Source organism: Archocentrus centrarchus, chromosome 10 (genome assembly GCF_007364275.1).
Source record: "Archocentrus centrarchus isolate MPI-CPG fArcCen1 chromosome 10, fArcCen1, whole genome shotgun sequence".
Classification (NCBI taxonomy): domain Eukaryota; kingdom Metazoa; phylum Chordata; class Actinopteri; order Cichliformes; family Cichlidae; genus Archocentrus; species Archocentrus centrarchus.
In genome coordinates, this window is record NC_044355.1 from 8738506 (window position 1) to 8750010 (window position 11505).

Genomic DNA, 11505 nt, shown 5'->3' on the forward strand with positions numbered 1-11505 from the left:
CAGCTCACTGTAGTTTTATTGCATCTCTGCAGTAATAATGCATGTTGTAATTTTAGGCCCATGCTGTAGTCTAGCCACGGACCCAGAGACTCTTACTAGACATCTGGGAGATGGCTACCTGACCTGTGGAGCTTCTGAGTTGCACGGGTAGCTGAATACATTGGATCCCACAGCTGAACCAATTGTGAGGGGGCTGGAGGTGGTGAGAAGGGATGAGGTTAGTCGGAGCGGGGAGGTTCTGTGGTTTAGGTGTGAACTGGGCCTTTCTCACATTTATCACAGTCAGGTGAATCACTGAATGAACCTGAGCAGCCCGTCCTCCCTCCTCTTTACTGATTCCTAAAGATGATGGAATACCATAAACCTCTGGGACTTTCTAAGAGAACAGTGTAGGATGATTACTAGAGAAAAGGTACAGAGGAATACATGAGGGAATATATTTCACACTAACACACCAATACTTTGAACTGTTGCAGATGTCTGCTGAAGCTTGCTGGCTTTCACCTCCATCTGAAAATCAATTAAAGAACAGATTTACCAAATCTTATAAGAGTGTGACGACTGATGAGTATTTAAAAATCTTTCTGCTTCTCTGTGTGTCTCCTCTGTTATGGATCAATACCTCTTTTATACTGTCTATAATTGAAATGAAGGGAGGCTGAGGTGATTTACTTGGCTTTAATTTCCTTGTTCGTCATGAATACTAATATAAGCCCAAGGGCATCAGATCTCCATTTATCTCTAAATGCATCCAAACATATATTGTATACCCTTCTTCATTAACTGAAAAATGCTCAGTTAGAAGTTTGTACAAATGCAAAAATATGAAGAAGAAAAACAAATATGTTTAGAACACTCTAGAATCAAGAGAATATATTAATCACAAAGGGTTTTTTTAGCCAAGTTTTTGTTGTTTTTAAATAAAGTATTGATCAGACCATAATACATTAACAACAAGAAAGCAAAAGCATTCCTTTATATATTGCTTTACTCGTCAGCAATTACCTGAAGTCCACTGTTTAGAAAGGAATAGAAAAGTAACTACTACAAGCAACTACTTTGTGGCGCCTGTTCTCTCCTCCTTTACAGGTGTGAAGAGTTCACCACACATGGATCATTAAACTCAATCATTACATATAATTATCCAATATTTATAACAGTTCACTAGTTACTGGTTAGTACTGTCACCTCACAACAACAGGGCTGTGGTTTCTAACTTTCCGGTCGACCGAGACCTTTCTGTCTTCCCTGTGCATGTGCTGGTTCTCTTGTTGGGTTAAGTTGTGATTCTAAATAGGCCACAGGTGTCAATGTGAGAGTGTGAGGTTGTCTGTATCACCGTGTGAACTGTGAAAGACTGGCAATCGGTCCCCTACCATTGCAAACATTTACGAAAATGGATGGTTCTGCATAGTTTTTCTGTCAGCATATTTTGATTCATGTAGGATGTATCCCAGTTTTGAAATATACTGATTCCATTTTTCTAGATGAAATATTTAAATATCAGGAAGTGTTTGAAAAGCTGAGATGAATAAAATTCACTCATACTAGACTCAAAAACTGAGCCTAGTTGTCAAGGATGGTTTTTTAGTAGAATATAAGATCCCTATTCATTACATGACTGCACATCAAGCAAATTCAAACTTTGAACAATCTGTCTTCATCAAGGCCTAAAGGTGGCTAAGAAATATGTAGCTTCCTATTTAATAAGACGCAGAAAAGGCTCTAACCACTTCCCATGTCTTCTACTTTAGTCAGGCACCTGTACACTTTACCCTCAGAGAAAGGTGAAATTACGGGGGGAAAGAGGGGGAAGTGGTGGCAGCATGGTAAAGTAAGGAGGAAAGAGCAAAAGGAGTGAAGGACCTTGTTAAAAGCCCCTCTGTGACAGCCAGGGAAAGGCTGCAGCTCCAAGTCATTAAGTGTGGCTGAAGCTGTGGAGAGTGACTGAAAAGGAGAGTTGGACAGAAAGAAGGTACAACGCAGTAAGTAGAGGGGTGCCGGTATGGAAAAGGAAGATCAAGTAGTGGGTAAGCAAGATAAATAATGAAGGAAAAGTGTGGAAGAAATCAGAGATTAAACGAAACTAAGAAATGTGAGCTGTGCACACAAGGATACTGAAAATTAAACTTTTATCACGTCTTATTTGACAAGTAAAGCTTAAGCAATATTTTTATAAATCACTATACATGAGAGTAAAGGCATGCGGGAAAATATCTATAGTTCCAGTTAGCACAGTTTCTCTCATTTAGATTATCATTTTATTGCAATATTTTTTTGCTCTTTTTTATTTATCTATTTGGGATTTCTCTGATTACATTTTTAATGTGTTGCTGCAGGGGTCAAAACACAGGTACTACAACCTTTTTGGTGTTCATTTATCATTGTCTTATAGCCCCTGTAAGTGCAAGTTTTCTGCTTTTATAGGTTAAATATATATTAGATTATTATTCTGAATGATCATTAATCATTAGCAATTATTAAACTCTGGCTCTCCCTCCTATAGTTTGCCTTTTGCTCTTTCTCTCTGTGCTCTCTTCTCTTTCCCCTCACCCTCAACGGGTTGCTACAGATGGCTGCCCCTCCCTGAGCCTGTTTCTGCCAAAGGTTACTTCCTGTTAACACGGAGTTTTTCCTTCTCACTGTTGCCAAGTGCTTGCTCATAGTGGGTCATCTGATTGTTGGGGTTTCTTTCTGATATTGTAGAGCCTTTACCTTACAATATAAAGTGTCTTGAAGTGACTGTTGTTGTGAATTGGTGCTATATAAATAAAACTGAGTTGAACTGAATAAGCAGGACTGTTTGACCACTGTAACATCAGAAATATTTATCTCATGGAGTCTTCAATCACTCAGTCCTTGTCTAGTTTCAGTCACGGATCCTGAGTCTGGCAAATGGTATGAATGAATTATTCAACAGTTGAAGTGGCCTATCAGAGAAACTAACTCCTCTGTTGTTTAGAGGCTATCTTAGATAGTGTTGTAAATCCAAGCATCACCACCTGTTTAATGAATAAGGGTGTAGATAAAATAGCTTAGATTGCCTTTACATTTGGAAAAGACTTTCTGATCCTTTAAATCTCCAGGCACCACTTGAGGTTTAAGAAAACATCTGTTCGTATTTCAATGGGGAAAAGAGCAAAAAAAGAGAAAAAGGAGACTAGAGCAGACAAAATTCGAAAAAATGTTAAACTCTCAAAGAGGTTCCTCACATGTTTTAAAAACATTCTCTAGGTGCTGTATTCCTCTACCAGCAGGTTTTCCTGTGGTGTCCTTCAGGTGGGACCTCAGTATTATTCTTCTATTTTGGTTTTAAATGTTATTTATGAACTTTAATAGAACTTCCTCATTTAACATTGCTTCCGATATGACTTTACAGACCCTAAAATCCTCCTGTGTTAGAGAAAAAGCATTAGACTCGGAGAATTCAATGGCAGGAATTGCTTCAAGCAACAAATACTGTGAACTTGCAGCTCAGGTTTACTGCTTCTACTGTTTGAGACAATCTGCTGAAAGGTAAAGTTGCAGGTTTTTTTTCTCCCTATTTCAGATTAAAGCAGCTCTTTTAATCTGCGAACACCTTGACAAAGATGGAGTCATCCTCACACATGTTTGAGTGTTTCAAAGTCATGCTATCTAAGGTAAATCTAAAGCTACAGTGTCTGGGGAGCAAAAACACTGGAGGGAGAGGACTCTCATTTGGCCTCCGTTCTCCGAGGGCTGCCATGTTCCCCAGGCTGATGGATGAAGGGAGAAACTCATCTCATGACTAATTATTTATCTTCCCTCCAGTAGTGTTTTGTCTGGGGCTTGAAAATAATACAACCCTTAGGTCTGACCAAGTTGTAAACAAACTAGAATGATGGTACTTAATAGAGTGTCTTCTTTCTGCTACCTTCTAGAGCATTGCTTCTGTACCTTAAGCCTGCAGACAAAATAGCATTTTCCCCCCATAATCTGCTAGATTATTGTTCTGTTTATTTTATTTTATTTTTTGTAACATAAATATTTTGTTACAATGGCAGTTTTGTTCATTTTATATAAAAAGCCTAAGTTTAAAAAAAAATCCAGTCAGGGTATGTACAAGTACTCCCTCTGAGCTGAGATTTTGGACTACACTGCATGCTCCATTTCAGGCAGTTTTTTCTACTTTTGGTTCTCTTTAGCGTCAGTGAAAGGGTATCCTTAGCGTTCACATCTCAGGAGTACAGGTTGAGATGTTACCACAGGAACCCTGATCACCTATTGGTCTTTTGGTTGCGAGGGACAGCCAGTCAGAAGAAAGTTGCCTGAGCCTGAAATGGAAAGGAGCTAAAATGGCTTGATTCACACTGAAGATGAACGTAATCTGCACCAAGGCCCAGCAAAAGCCAAATAAGAATTATTTTGAACTATGAATCACAAAAAAATACTCTAATAGTTGGAGTTCAAGACTGAAAATATCAAAGTCAAGGTGAACTTTATTGTCACTCAAACCATGTAATAATGCATTACACAGAAGACCGAAATTCCGTTTCTCCAAACCCCAAAATGTGCAGTATTAAGAACAAAAATGACACACAACTAAGCGTAAAAACCGAAGCATAGACTAAATATAAAACACTACTACAGTAAGCACAAAACGTAAACAAATAAATAATATCAACAAATCACACAACATAAGACAGGCAGTGGGGATACAGTTTCTAGTCTAACACAGTGTACCAGAATGTAGTCAGGTTGAGGTATGTTACTCGAGTGCAGTGGTAATAGTACAGGTGTACAACAATACAAGTGCAATATGGCAAAGTGCAGAGTGCAGAATAGCAGAATGGAGATAGATGAGTTTTAATAAAGTATGTGCATAAAAAGATAATTTTGCAGGCGTTGAGTCTGCCATTTACACAGTTTACTGGTCATTTTATGCTTATTTTCATGAGTGAGTTGAGCAACCTGGTGGCCTGTGGGAAAAAGCTATTTCTGAGTCTGGTAGTCCTGCAGCGCATACTGCTGTAGCGCTTGCCAGATGGTAGGAGGGGGAACAGTTTGTGTGAAGGGTGTGTGTGGTCTTTGATGATGTTGATGGCTCTTTTCTGGCAGCGGGATGAGTATAGGTCCTGGCTGTGATGTGGCTGGAGATTTCTTGGGTAGCGGTATGATGATGGTGGCTTTGAAGCATTCTGGTATGATGGCTTGGCTCAGAGAGGTGTTGAAGATGTCTGTGAGAACATCAGTAAGTGAGTCAGCACAGTCTCTAAGTACACGCCCAGGTATGTTATCAGGACCAGCAGCCTTCCTGGGGTTCACCTTTTGAAGGGTCCTCCTCACATCAGCAGGGTCCAGTTGTGTTGCATTGTCCAAACAGTGAATGGCTTTTGTTGGAGTGGTAGTGTTGTTTTCTTCAAAACGGCTGAAGAAGGTGTTGAGTGTGTTTAGGAAGTCTATGCTGTCCTCGCACAGTGGGGGTGTAGGCCTGTAATCTGTTACTGACTGAATGCCTTGCCATAGGCGTCTGGGGTCTTTTGTGTCAGTGAAGTGTGATTGGATTTTCTGACCATAGGCACGCTTGGCTGCTCTCGCACCCCGGTTCAAGTTGGCCCTGGCAGTTCTGAGAGCTTCTTTGTCCCCAGACTTGAAAGCAGTATTCCGTACTCTCAGCAGCTCACATACCTCCCTGGTGAACCAAGGTTTTACGTTTGCCCCTGTGGTGAAGTGTTTTATGATGGTCACATCTTCCATGCATTTGGATATGTATCCCGTCACAGACTCAGTGTATTCCATTATGTTGACGTGCTGGTTGGAAGTGGCAGCCTCTCTGAAAACAGTCCAGTCTGTACAGTCAAAACAGTCTTGGAGTGCTGAGGTAACCCCCTCTGGCCAAATTCTGATCTGCTTCACAGATGGTTTGCTCCTTGTATGAAGCTATGAAAGCTATGAAGCTATGAAAATATGAAGCTGCAATGATCAGTAGTAGGTCCACTTTAAAAACAGTGTTATTTAATATGAAGTGGATATATGGTGAGTTTTTGATTACACCGTTATCATAAAGCTTTAGTTTTAGTTGGTTTCAAATCTAAAATAGTGTCAAGGTTATACACAGTTATACACAGCACAGTTCTCTAATGTCCTTGGTTTTGTCCTATTGAAAAGAACAACAATATCCTAATTTGGAGAAGATTATGGGGCACCAGCTCCAGCTCCCTCTAGTTTTGTCAGCTGCTTACCATGATGCAATAAATGAGAGACAGTGAGGTTTATAAGTGACCCCCACTGTAATACAATACATAACTTTGAATTCTAACAGGCGACATATGTTCAGATACTCTACAGCTCCACCAAAAAAAAAAAAATTCCCAGCAGATTTTTTTGTTGTCATAACAGTAGATGTGAACACAGGTATAATTATATAATTAAAAAATGACTGCATTACAATAAGGTCAGCTTGTTCCATGGTGCAGGCATGTCTTTTTGGTTGCATGTATTTTTTTATTTTTGCCTACATAAACCACCAGTACCAAATGTACACAACACAAATAGGAAGTTGATTTCCTTCAAGATCAAATAAAATTGTTTGTTTTTCCAAAGTACAAAATGATTTAATTCAACATCATTTTTACAGTTTAGCTGCTCAATACTGTTATAGCTTCATAGTTTGCATGGAAAGGATGGCCAAGGGCAAAATCAGCAACCCAGTTTTGATGAAATATAAATGTTCTTTAAAAGAAAACTCCATTTATTGAGCCAATGATAAAGCAAAATGTCTGTATATGGGGGTTCAAAAACATTTGGACTTCCTATAATCTTAAAGTAATAACCTGTTTTTGTTTATTGTAATGTTCTGTAATCACACAGATCAGCCTATAGTTCGGTATTCATTTACTGTTACAGTTTTCCTCTTGGACTCTAGGATGTGCTGTAGAGGCCAGATTTTACTCTGGATTTATTCTCAGTTCAAAACTGAGAAGACATCTAGCAAGAGGCATTCAATTCCAAGAGGGAGGTCCATGTCTTCTAATACTTTGAGCTCCTGTAATCTGTTATTAATGCATTCAAGGTTAGAGCCACATGAGTTGGGTGGTAGGTGGAGGTTTTGGGGGCAGTGGGGGATGGCAGGAGTGCAGTGATATGAGAGATAGGAGAGAGAAGGAAAAAAGAGAGTAGGAGAAAAGCCTCGACTCTCATCCTTCGATGAACCTGTCACACTGAGAAGTCTTGGATCCTAGATTTCCACACAGCCCTCGATCAAAGCGAAACACCGGCTGATCCAAATGTCATTTAAATGTTTTATGGTAGTCAGGACATTGAGGTGAGGCTTGAATAAGACGAGACTCTCAAGAGCTAAAATTAGAAGTAGTCAATCATTTTCACATAAGATCACCATGGACAGAGTCTGCACCAAGGCCCAGTAATTTAATGATAAATAGATAGATAGATAGATATATCTAGAGGCTAATTAATTTGTACCATTAAAAGGTGAAGTACTGGCTGTCAGCCAAATGCTTGCACCTACATTGCAGCAAGATGCACTTTTAGGTACGACAACACTCCTAAGAAACTGTATTGTGTTCAAAAATATTGTTTTCTGATAAGAAAGAACATTTTTAAAAAATGAGTGTATTAATAGTTTATTCAAATGCAAAGTACTGGAAGGCAATGCAAATGCACGTACATACACAAATGCAAACTCATTCTAATTTTGGCCTGGTGTGTTGTCTCAAAATGTTAGTCATTAGTGCATAATGATGTACATAAAAAAGATTTCTGACCCACTAACACTGTAGATACACCAACAAGTAAAGAATAACATGAATAATGCACACCTAAAAGAAATCACTGCATATGCAAACCTTTGAAGTCAAGATTTGGGACATGTCTGACATTTCTATTGAAGCTCTAAAGAGAGTGAGAGAAAAATGCGCTAAATACTTGTTATAGAGCATACAATGGGTTAACTTGTTGCAGGAAGATGAGGAAGTGGGAGGGGACTCTGACGTCAAAGCTGAAAGAGAAACTAAAAGGAAGAAAGGAAACGAAATGTTTTGCCTTTCTTCTATGCTGCTGAAAGTTTAGAAAAGTCATCATACAACAGGTAATGATGCATTTTTTTCACGTTTTCAGTCATTTCTTGTAGGTAGATAGGTAGTATAGGGTAATTTCAAAGACAGGCAATACTGAAACTCCACTGACTTATTTCATTCTCTCTCCTTATAGACATGGCTTCTGCTGAAAGTCTAATAGCTGAGGAGAATTTTCTTTGTTCCATCTGTCTGTGCGTGTTCACTAAACCTGTGTCAATTCCCTGTGGGCACAACTTCTGTCTTGATTGTATCACCAACTACTGGGACACCACTAATCCACAATGTCCGTTGTGCAAAGAGCAGTTTTACATCAGACCAATGCTTCGGATCAACACTTTCATAGCTGAGATGGCAGCAAAATTTAAGAAATCTGTTCAAGAAAAGTCTCCTAAAATTGCTGAAGAAACAGGAAATGGAAATGTACTCTGCAATCTTTGCACAGGGGTGAGGGTCCCAGCTGAAAAGTCCTGCTTAGTGTGTCTGATGTCCTATTGTCAAATACATCTCGAGCCTCATCAGAAAATCGTAGCCTTAAAAAAAACACAAGCTGATCCTCCCAGTTGAAAACCTGGAGACCAGGATCTGCGAGGACCATGGTGAACCTTTAGATTTGTTTTGCAGGGTGGATAAAATGTTCCTGTGTGATTCCTGTAAAGACAGGGACCATAAAAACCATAAGATAGTGACTCTAGAGGAGGAGGCTCAAACAAGTAAAGCCCAGTTGGAATTAGAGAAAAAAGACACAGATCAGATGATCCTGGTGCGTCAGCAGAAAATCTCTGAGATTCAAGATATACTGGAAGCTAACAGAAATAATGCAGGGAAGGCGCTGTCATGCAGCAATGATGTGATGACTGCTGTAGTGGACTACATTAAAAGAAGCCAAGCTGAGCTGGCTGACGTAATTGAGACAAAACAGAAAAAAAAGCAAGCAGAGGCAGAAAGCCTAATAAATGAACTGAAGGGTGAAATTATGCAAATGAACCAGAAGAGCCAACAGCTTGATGATGTTTCAATCACGGACGACCCCTTCAAATTCCTTGAGAGTTACCTTTCACTTACCATCACTTCACCCCAAGTGAGGGACTGGTCCGATGTGACTCTTAGCGCTGACCAGTTCAAAATGCAAGAAGCTATGAACACGCTGAAGACAACAATCACAAGAGAAATAAGAATGCTCTGTGATCCCAACTTTAAAAAAATGAGGCGGCACGCTGTGGACCTAACGCTGGATCCTGACACAGCAAACCCTTATCTCTACCTTTCTGAGGATGGGAAGCAAGTCACATACGGAAACAGAAAGAGGTATGTCCCAAACAAACCAGAGAGGTTTGATCATGTTTACAATGTCTTGGCAAGGGAAGGTTTCTCGTCAGGAAGATTTTACTATGAGGTTCAGGTAAAAGACAAAACACAGTGGGATTTGGGAGTTGCAAACCAATCCATCAACAGGAAGGGGGATATAAGACTGAGTCCAAAGAATGGATACTGGACTATTTGGCTAAGAAAAGGAAATGAGTTCACAGCAAATGCAGGCCCACCCATAAACCTTCATGTGTCAGAGGTGCCTGAAAAGATCGGGGTGTTTGTTGATTATGAGGAGGGTGAGGTTTCCTTTTATGATGTGGATACTAGGGCTAGCATCTTCTCCTTCACTGGATGCAACTTCACAGAGAAGCTCTTCCCTTTCTTCAGTCCCTGTTCTAATGACGGCGGTAAAAACGTAGCCCCGTTGATCATCACACCTGTCAAAATTAACAGCTGAGAGTTTGGGGGTTGACGTGGTGAGCTGGACTTGGCAAATGATTCCAACAGTGGCACACGGAAATATTTTTTTCCCTCTCTGAAACTGCAACCTGTCATATTGTTTCTTCCCTCCATCACTGTCAGCTCAGTGTGTCACAATGTGTCACTTGTAACACAGACAACTTCATGTCTATGCACTTGTTGAGACATTCACCACACACCTATTGCCTTCTGTGGAATAGTGACACTCTAAAGAAAGACATGTAGCAAGGTTAAATAAATGGCCTTGAGAGAGGTACTGTAAAGTACTGCATTCAGAATTATTTCTACCCTGTGAAGCCTGAACCATGAAATAATTGCTAGAAAATTCTAATTTTTTTAAACTGGAGTGTTAATTGAACCATCTGACAAATTTAAAAAAGAAGAAATTAAATATTAATTTGAATATTTGAGTTTTAATTTGTATAATTTTTTTTTTTTTTTTTGCTACATCTAGCATTTTTGTGCAATTTATTGCTCACAGTAGCACTGCATGTGTCTGACTGCATACATCAGGTTTTTCAGGGGGAAATAAATCAGACTGTTGATGTAGAGGTAACAAAAACTGATGTATCAAATATAATACACTTGTTTTGTGTTTCTGGGAGTGTCACATATGTGTGCTTTTTACTTATGATGAATGGGATTCATTTTATTAAGAGGTTTAAATGACTGCTACTGTTTGTAGAAAATACTATTTAACCTATATGAATGACCCCCACAAAATCTGCACTTTGGTGTTATGACCTAACCACAGCATACACACTCTATTAAAATCAAATGAGGTTCACTTTTTGTAACATGGCTCTAGATAAGAATTAATTAATTTATCTACAAATTAATGTTTTGTGAATTAAAACATATAATCTCAGCCAAACTCATGAGGTACAATACATTCTGCAAAAGCTGCTTAATTATAGAGACTTTAAAATAAACACATTAGAATATGAAGCATATAAATGAAAGTTTATTTCCTCTTGTTGTTTTTGAAAGCTTTTTGTTGTTTAATGGGTTGATCCTTTTCTTAAATTATAGTTTACTGAGTCTGTGTCTTTTATTAGGTTGCTATAATTTCATCTGGCCACTGAAGAGGCGTACTGTGGGAGACATTAAAAGTCAATCAAATTCACCCCTTGATGTAGTGTTTAATTGCTTGTTAATTTAAATTGATTTGTCCTTTATGTGGTATTGGTGTGAAAAATGTGATATTTTCATGTTTTGGCCATATGTTTTCTTGCAGCAGCTTTATTATACACATAATAATGCCAAAACAATACATACATACAATAGTTGATGATCAGCATAATGGTATTCAGTTAGTTTGATGATTCGTTTATTAATCATCCTTGATAAAATTTGTAATTAAAGATGTTACTTTGAATTCTGATAAACACAAAAATCTTTGTCTTTCTTCTGATATTGTGGAAAATATATATGTGAAAAGTATGCACACAATGATCTGTTTCTCTTCACTTCTTTTTCTTTGGGCATTCACTCACCAAACATTCATATAAACTAAATCCTGCTGACAGATATTAAAGGCTATGAAAACTGAATTACTTCAATATGCAATTAAAGTACATCTGTCACTTTGCACTGTGAAAACACAAATTAGACTCTCTTGACAGTTTTACATCCCTATATCATACACGTAGCAATTTTG

At 38.7% G+C, this 11505-nt stretch overlaps 1 pseudogene; it reads left to right on the forward strand.

Moving 5' to 3' along the window:
• The first annotated feature begins 7984 nt into the window (after nt 1-7984).
• LOC115787307 (E3 ubiquitin-protein ligase TRIM21-like) lies at nt 7985-10198 on the forward strand (annotated as a pseudogene).
• Nucleotides 10199-11505: the final 1307 nt, after the last annotated feature.